This window comes from Mastomys coucha, chromosome X (assembly GCF_008632895.1).
Source record: "Mastomys coucha isolate ucsf_1 chromosome X, UCSF_Mcou_1, whole genome shotgun sequence".
Classification (NCBI taxonomy): domain Eukaryota; kingdom Metazoa; phylum Chordata; class Mammalia; order Rodentia; family Muridae; genus Mastomys; species Mastomys coucha.
In genome coordinates, this window is record NC_045030.1 from 44,559,752 (window position 1) to 44,567,704 (window position 7,953).

General features: G+C 36.0%; 1 non-coding gene across 1 annotated transcript; it reads left to right on the top strand.

The window, feature by feature from the left end:
* The first annotated feature begins 6,751 nt into the window (after positions 1-6,751).
* Positions 6,752-6,882, top strand: LOC116096142. The gene has a single exon (XR_004120859.1). It is a non-coding gene; the product is annotated as a small nucleolar RNA SNORA33 (small nucleolar RNA).
* Positions 6,883-7,953: the final 1,071 nt, after the last annotated feature.

The window sequence follows — 7,953 nt, forward strand, 5'->3', positions numbered from 1 at the left end:
TGCGTATGTCTTTAGGGTAGCAAGATTAGGAGGTGTGGCACTAGTGTAGTTGACAAGACAGTGAAGCATTTGAAGCTGAAAAATATTATTTCAAATTACTTCACATAGAGATTTTTGCATAAAAAATTAACTTTCCATTTGGAACATAGAAACTTATTTCAGGGGAGCAGATACTATTTCTAAGATAATAATAAAAAATAAATTAGAAGAGCAATTTAAATTTATTTTTGTTACTTTGTGAAAAGCATCATGTGATTTAAAGTATATATCTATATTATATTGGCATTTGTATACCTTCACAAACATTTATCTACCATTCTTCCTTATATGATTAAAATATGTTATTTCTTCTAAGTGACCAGTTAAAACTATTTTCTGTGAAAAGTATTGGTGACTATATATAATTATTTCTATAATTATCATTTTTAAACATAGGACCACACTCTCACTTGAAACTCACTCTCTAGCTCAAGCTAATATTTAACTCATGGCCATCCTTCTGCCTCCATTTTACATTCCAAAGGGATGTATCATTATCATCCCCATCTCAAAGAAGAGGAGTTTGTCAATTGCTAAAGCTAAAATACATGGTACAATTGAACAATGAATAAAAGTTTGTCTCAGAATATATAGTTCAATCATTTTTTCTCAATTTGTGTTCCATCATCCAGAATTATTTGGCTTTTGCTGCAAATGCTGGATTTTCTTTGTCTTACCCTGTATCTACTGAGTCAGAATATGCATTTGACAAAATCTCCCATTCTCTTATATACTTGTTTGTTCTTTAAAATTTGTGCAGTCATGGACAGGAATGTGAATTCAGTTACCATCAGATAAAAATATACCTGAGAAAATTAAGAAAATAAAAGTTTTATGTAACGAAATGTAAAACAACTGTGATGTTGTGGGCTGGAGAGATGACTTATCAGTTAAAAACACTACTACTCTTTCAGAGGACCTGAATTCAATTCGTAGAATCTACATGACAGTTTGAACTGTCTATAGGTCACATATATGGTACATAGATGCATAGACAGGCAAAGCACATGAAATACATAAAAAATTAAAAGTTAACTGTCTACTCATTATGGTGAAGGAGCAACTTTATTGAAAGGTAACATTATGATCTATTTGGTGAATTTCCCCATGATTGTTGAAATATATTTCCTAGTATAAACACATATTAAAAAATTTTTAGTGTATGCTCTGTCCTCATTGAAATAGAAGGAAAAAAATCATGGTAAAATGAACTAACACCTCTGTCCTTCTGTCTCAATGGAGACAAGAACTAAAAGGGCAAAGAATATAAGACAAATAGTATAGGTCACCTGGATATAAAGAGCTAGATGTAATGGTTCTTATAATGTAAGATGTTCTCAGCAATTAATAGATGGAATAATATCCAGGTTTGAAATGTTTTATTAATTTTAAAGTAATTCCACGTAAACTATAGATTGTGGAGGAAACATTCTTTGCCTATTTGAGCCTAGATTGTAGTTCATAAAAATAATCTTTTGTATGTCTGTTAGGAACACAAGTGAGAAAATTGTTTGTGTTTTTTTTCTAGTGGGAGGTTGAACTTAGAGTCCAGTGACCTCCATTGTCTGAGAGAATTGGGATTTTAATATGTCCCTTCTAGTGATCTCTGCAGATGTGAGTCTCTTTTACCACTTAGTTGGAATGGGAAACAGTCTAGTTTGACGAAAGGCAGGAAGTAACTAAAGAAGAAATTTCTCCTCTATTGCAGTTGAGGAGAATTTCTCTAGAGAAGAGCACAAGGGACTGGACTTGAGAACTTGAATGACAAGACTTTGTTGAAATTATTGGCTAGTGAGGTGAGAGATAGCAAAGGAAGGTTCCTGGATGAGTGCTCACATGTAAGTTTTCCATGTTTAGAAGAGTTTCCCTTCCATAATATTATGAAACAAGCAAGTATAGAAAGTTTACAGTTTTGGTTGGCCTCACATGTTTTAGTGTTGAGTTATATATGTTTCTATCTAAAGAACGTCAAAAATTTAAAAAGCAAGAAAAAAGAACATTATTGTAGTTTAGTATTAGTTTGATCTGAAGGACACTAGAGAAGTATTAGAATTTTTCTCTTAGTTATTTTTCATGTACTCAACTCTAATTAAGGGTTTAAATGGATCAGGAATTCTGACCAATAAATAAGTAGAGTTAGCATGTATTGAAACCAGTGATAAATACTTCTCAGAAAAATGAACCTGAATAGTTTTATGACTTGTTAGGCATGTGAATGCTATAAAAAATTGAGATAGGTGTTGTGTTTTTTGCTTACATCTCAAAAGTCAAGTTAAATCACTAAATCCAACTTATTTAGAAAACAAAACGTATTTATTTATTCTCTGAGAATTTTATACATGCACATAATATTTTTGATCATACTCATATACCACTCTTCCCCATAACTCCTCCCATATCCATCCAATCTCTTAACCTACTGAGTCTAATTTGTGATACTAATATACTCATAGGGAAGGAGTTACTAGATGCTGGGCAGGTATTATGCAGGTAACCACAGCTGCAGTGGTTTCACAAGTACAGTAGTCCTATTATGTCCATGTACTGTATAGAAGGTAATTTTGTAGACAAATAGTTCAGAAGAAAGCTACAGATATTTGTACCAAAAGAAATTCTTAACATATTGTTTATTACTCAATGCTAGGAGGTGATGTGAATGCAATTTTTAGGTAGGCTTAAGAAGTAAGCAGTTCATAAATTCATTGTTTTTAATAGCTGAGTAGTACTACACTGTGTAAATGTACCACATTTTCTGTTTCCATTCCTCTGTTGAGGGATATCTGGGTTGTTTCCAGTTTCTGGCTATTATAAATAAGGCTGCTATGAACAGAGTAGAGCATGTGTCCTTATTACATGTTGGAGCATCTTCTGGGTATATGCCCAGGAGTGGTAGAGCTGGGTCCTCCGGTAGGACTATGTCCAATTTCCGGAGGAACCGCCAAACTGATTTCCAGAGTGGTTGTACTAGTTTGCAATCCCACCAGCAATGAAGTAATGTTTGTTCCTCTTTCTCCACAACCTCGCCAGCATCTACTGTAACCTGAGTTTTTGATCTTACCATTCTGACTGCTGTGAGGTAGAATCTCAGGGTTGTTTTGATTTGCATTTCCCTGACAACTAAGGATGTTGAACATTTCTTTAAGTGCTTCTTGCCATTCAGTATTCCTCAGTTGAAAATTCTCCGTTTAGCTTTGTACCCCATTTTTAATAGGGTTATTTGATTCTCTAAAGTACAACTTCATGAGTTCCTTGCATATTTTGGATATAAGCCCTCTATTGGATATAGGGATAGTAAAGATGTTTTCCAAATGTGTAGGTTGCCATTTTGTCCTATTTACAGTGTCCTTTGCCTTACAGAAACAGCTCAGAATACTCAAAATACAATTCATAGACTATATGAAGCTCAAGAAGAAGGAAGACCAAAAGTGTGGATACTTCGGTTCTTCTTAGAAGGGAGAACAAAATATCCATGGAAGGAGGTACAGAGACGAAGTGTGAAACAGAGACTGAAAGAAAGGCCATCCAGAGACTACCCAACCTGGGGATCCATCCCATATTCAGTCATCAAATCCAGACACTATTGTGGATGCCAGCAAGTGCTGGCGAACAGGAACCTGATATAGCTATCTCCTGAGAGGCTCTGCCAGTGCCTGACAAATACAGGGGTGGATGCTCTCAGCCTCCCATTGGACTGAGCACAGGGTCCCCAATGGAGGAGCTAGAGAAAGCATCAAAGGAGCTGAAGGAGTTTGCAGCCTCTTAGGAGGAACAACAATATAAACCAACTAGTACCCTCAGAGCTCCCGTGACTAAACCATCAACCAAAGGTACATATGGAGTTATTCATGGTTCCAACCATATATGTTGGAGAGGATGGCCTTGCTGGTCATTGATTGGAGGAGCAGCCCTTGGTCCAGTGAAGGCTCAGTAAGCCATTGTAGAGGAATGCCAGGTCCAGAAAACAGGAGTCGGTGGGTAGGTAAGAAGAGGGAGGGGATGGGGGTTTTCAGAGAGGAAACCAGGAAAGAAGATAACATTTGAAATGTAAATAAGGAAAATATCTAATTAAAAAAGAAAAGAAAATTTTAAACAAATAATTATAATAAAGGAAGTAAGCAGTTCTCAGAGGAAAACAAGGAATAAAGTTAGAAATAGAAAGAGTTAGAAATAGAGTTAGCTCTTATTAACCAACTGTGTAAACTTGGAGATACATTCTTCTCATGCCTTTGGATAAAATTTCACTCTAATTGCCATATTGATGTCTGTCTTATGGGACCCATAGTAGAGAACTCAGACAAGCAAATGGCCTGAGATATTACATAGGTATTATGGTGCACCTGCTCTGTTTACGTTATTCATTTTTTTCTGACTTGTCAAGTCTTTTGTAGTGCCCTCTACAGTGGGTTATATTTGATTCATTCAATTTTTTTTCTCTATTTCCTTGATGAACCTGTTTTCAGTGGTGCTGACTTTTTCACTGATACCACCAATTCTCTTATTCAGTTTGTTGATATGGACCCTTTTCTTTGAGTCCCAGATTGAATTCATCTACTTGTTCATATCTTCTTTGAGATCTGGATCATTTTTACTGGTAAACCTCTGAAAACCTTACCGGGTATTTTCTTTATTTGGATATTTTTGGATTAATTAGGATGTAATGATATAGAGGGTGTTTGTCTTTCTTTTTTGTTTCTTCTTTTCATAGATTTTACTTATTGTTTGAGAATTTCATACAACATATTTTGATCATATTCTTTCATAATTCCTCCTTATCCTTTATCACTATGCTGTGATTTTTACCTCTGCTTGTTTCGATATGTCTTCCAGTTTTATTTGGACATCGTTTTATTGATAAGTTTACTCTCGTAGACTCAATTTGCAATAGCACTATAAGAATGCAACATAATGATATAGTAACAACAAACTCTATGATACAGAAATACACCTAAAATTCTTTTCCCCTTTCTTCTTAATATTTATTAGATACTGCCTCATGGGGCTTGCAGGAAAAACAGTCTCAAGCTAGCTACACACATTTCCCAAGCACTTTTCTGAAGAGAAGATTCTTAGAAATCTGATAATTCACATGTTATCAGATTGTATGGATGTATGTATCAGGGTAGATAATGTACAAGATCTGACACTACAATTATGTGCTTACTAGGGAGAAATGAAAGGGTCATTGAGAATGGCACATGTACTAGATGAAAGGAAACACAATTTTACTTTAGCACAGTATAGGTTCAGAATGTCCTGGATTAAATACTTTTGCAAAGGAGGAGATAACAGGAAAGTTGGGAGCAAAAGAAGATCAAGAGCTAGGAGTTTACCCAAATCACAAAGAGTTGTAGAAAGCAGCTTGAGTCCTCGGAAAGAAAATGGGAGTTACTGTACAAGACCCAAGGACAGAAAAAGGCCAACCCATTAAAGGAGGAGTACAAAATTTGTTTCTCTTCAGAGAATTTAAAACAGTATATCTGAAAAGGCAAGTGCGGCATGGTAAAAAAACATACAGCCCCAGCACAGACTACATTTCTTCTCATTCCCAGAAGCCATGCTTCACAGAAGCACAGTCATAGGACTCAGATGCTTCTCCTCATACCAAAGGGAAGGAGTAGAAACATATGTATAGCCATATATAATATTATTTTGGTGAGTAGGAAAAAGATGTTAAATGCCTCAAACAAGATGCCTTTATTTCCTGAGCAAATAATTTGCCCATTTCTAATGGCAGAATCCACGGCAGAGTAGGGCTTATAGGAATGACCTACAGAGGGCTGGTGAGATGGCTAAGCAAGTAAGAGCACTGACTGCTCTTCCGAAGGTCCTGAGTTCGGATCCCAGCAACCACACATAATGAGATCTGATGCCCTCTTCTGGTGCATCTGAAGACAACTACAGTGAATTATGCCTGAGAGAGCAGGGCCAGAGTGAGCAGGGCCAGCAGAGGTCCTGAGTTCAATTCCCAGCAGCCACACACATGATGGCTCACAGCCATCTGTACAGTTACAGTGTACTCATACACATAAAATAAATAAAATAAATCTTTAAAAAAAGAAAGAAAGAAAGAAATGGCCTACAGAACAACTCCTCAGATAGTGTGACGTAGTCTTGAATGGAATGTAGGGAGTTTGTGGGCAGACAGCTCCCAGAGATGATAGTCCTGCCTCAGGTCTCAGGGGTTCTGCTAAGTCTAGATATTCCTCATTGAGAAGTCTCAGGAAACTGTGTAAAATGTATTGTGTTTCACATGATCAAACACTGTTTGCCAATGGCACTTGGTGAGTCCAATAGATAGAGGGCATCTAGGTCAAATTTGAGGCCAAGATGCATCTCCCCAGTGAGCTCATTTGGAGGATGGCCCAAATCCTGTAGCTGCTGCATAAGATTTAGCACCAAATCACTGTGAGTGTCTCTATCTCAAGACAATTTGCTACTTACAAATTTTGCCAATGACACTATGTTGCTTCTGATACCTTTCAAACTTTGAACACCTTTGGCAGTACCTCCTGCCAGGACCCTGAAGCATGGGAGGAGTTGCTATGAGGGAGTTTGGCTTTATAAAAATCATCAAGAGCACTTGCCAGAAGTTCCTCCAACTCCCAGTCTGTTGCAATCTCAACATTTCAACTTTCCTCAGTGGCCACCATCTTGCTGCTCAAAACTTACCATCACACCTATTTTTTCTTAAAGAAAAAAAAAAACCTCATTAAAGCCAGCTAATTGATCTGCTTATCACAATGTTTATGCAGAGAAATTTAGGAAAGACTGGCAATAATGATGCCATGTTAAGAGCCTTAAGGACAGCTGAAGTCTTTAAGGTCCCTGAAAATGGCTACACACAGTAAAAATTAAATAAATAAAAATAAAAATAAATAAAAATAAAAACATAAAGAAATTAAAAAAGATAAAAAAATAAAAAATAAAAAATAAAAATAAAATAAAAAATAAAAAAATAAATAAAAATAACTTGTTAATGATGATACTAAAACTCATTAATAATGATTGATGATAAAAAACAGTGAAGCAGAAGTGGAATAGGCATGAAGTTAAACATTAGTGTGTCTAAATGTAAAAAGAATAAATTAACAATATTGAAGGATGTGGGGAAAGGAGAAAATTGAGGAGCAGGGCTAAAGAAATGCATAGAAACCCAGCAGTGGTGGTGCATGCCTTTAATCCCAGCACTTGGGAGGCAGAGGCAGGCAGATTTCTGAGTTCGAGGCCAGCCTGGTCTACCGAGTGAGTTCCAGGACAGACAGGGCTATACAGAGAAACCTTGTCTGGAAAAACCATTAAAAAATAAAAAGAAATGCATAGAAAATGAAGTAGACATGATTTTTATAGAATTAAAAGCAGAAAAGAATAGAAAAACAATCCTTACACAATACGCAAGGAAGACTGCAGAATAATAAGAAAGTTTTAAAACAATTTTAAATAAATATGAGGGTTATAAAAGTAAAAACACGAAAATATAATATAAGATCAAAATTGTCTTTAAAGTATTATAGAAAGAAAGCAGGGTTAATAAGTGATTTAAACAGAAGGGAAAAAGCAATTTGAAAGAAAATAATGTAACTAGAAGATGGCCCTAGGTATATGAACAACCTAAAAGACAATATATGATCATAAGACCTATGACCAAACCCTTTTCTGTGTGACATATTTATTCTAAGAGGACATGGCACACATGTCTAGGAACCCATAACAGACCAGAGTATGATATCAACTAAGTCCAATTAGGTGAACAAGTGAGCTTCAATTAGGGTTCTAGGAACCTATAACAGACCAGAGTATGATTTCAACTAACTCCAATTAGGTGAACAAGTGAGCTTCAATTAGAGTTACCAATGGATGAGCGGAATCTTTCAGAGCAAGGATACCAGAGAACAGAGCACACAAACTGGCTTGGAT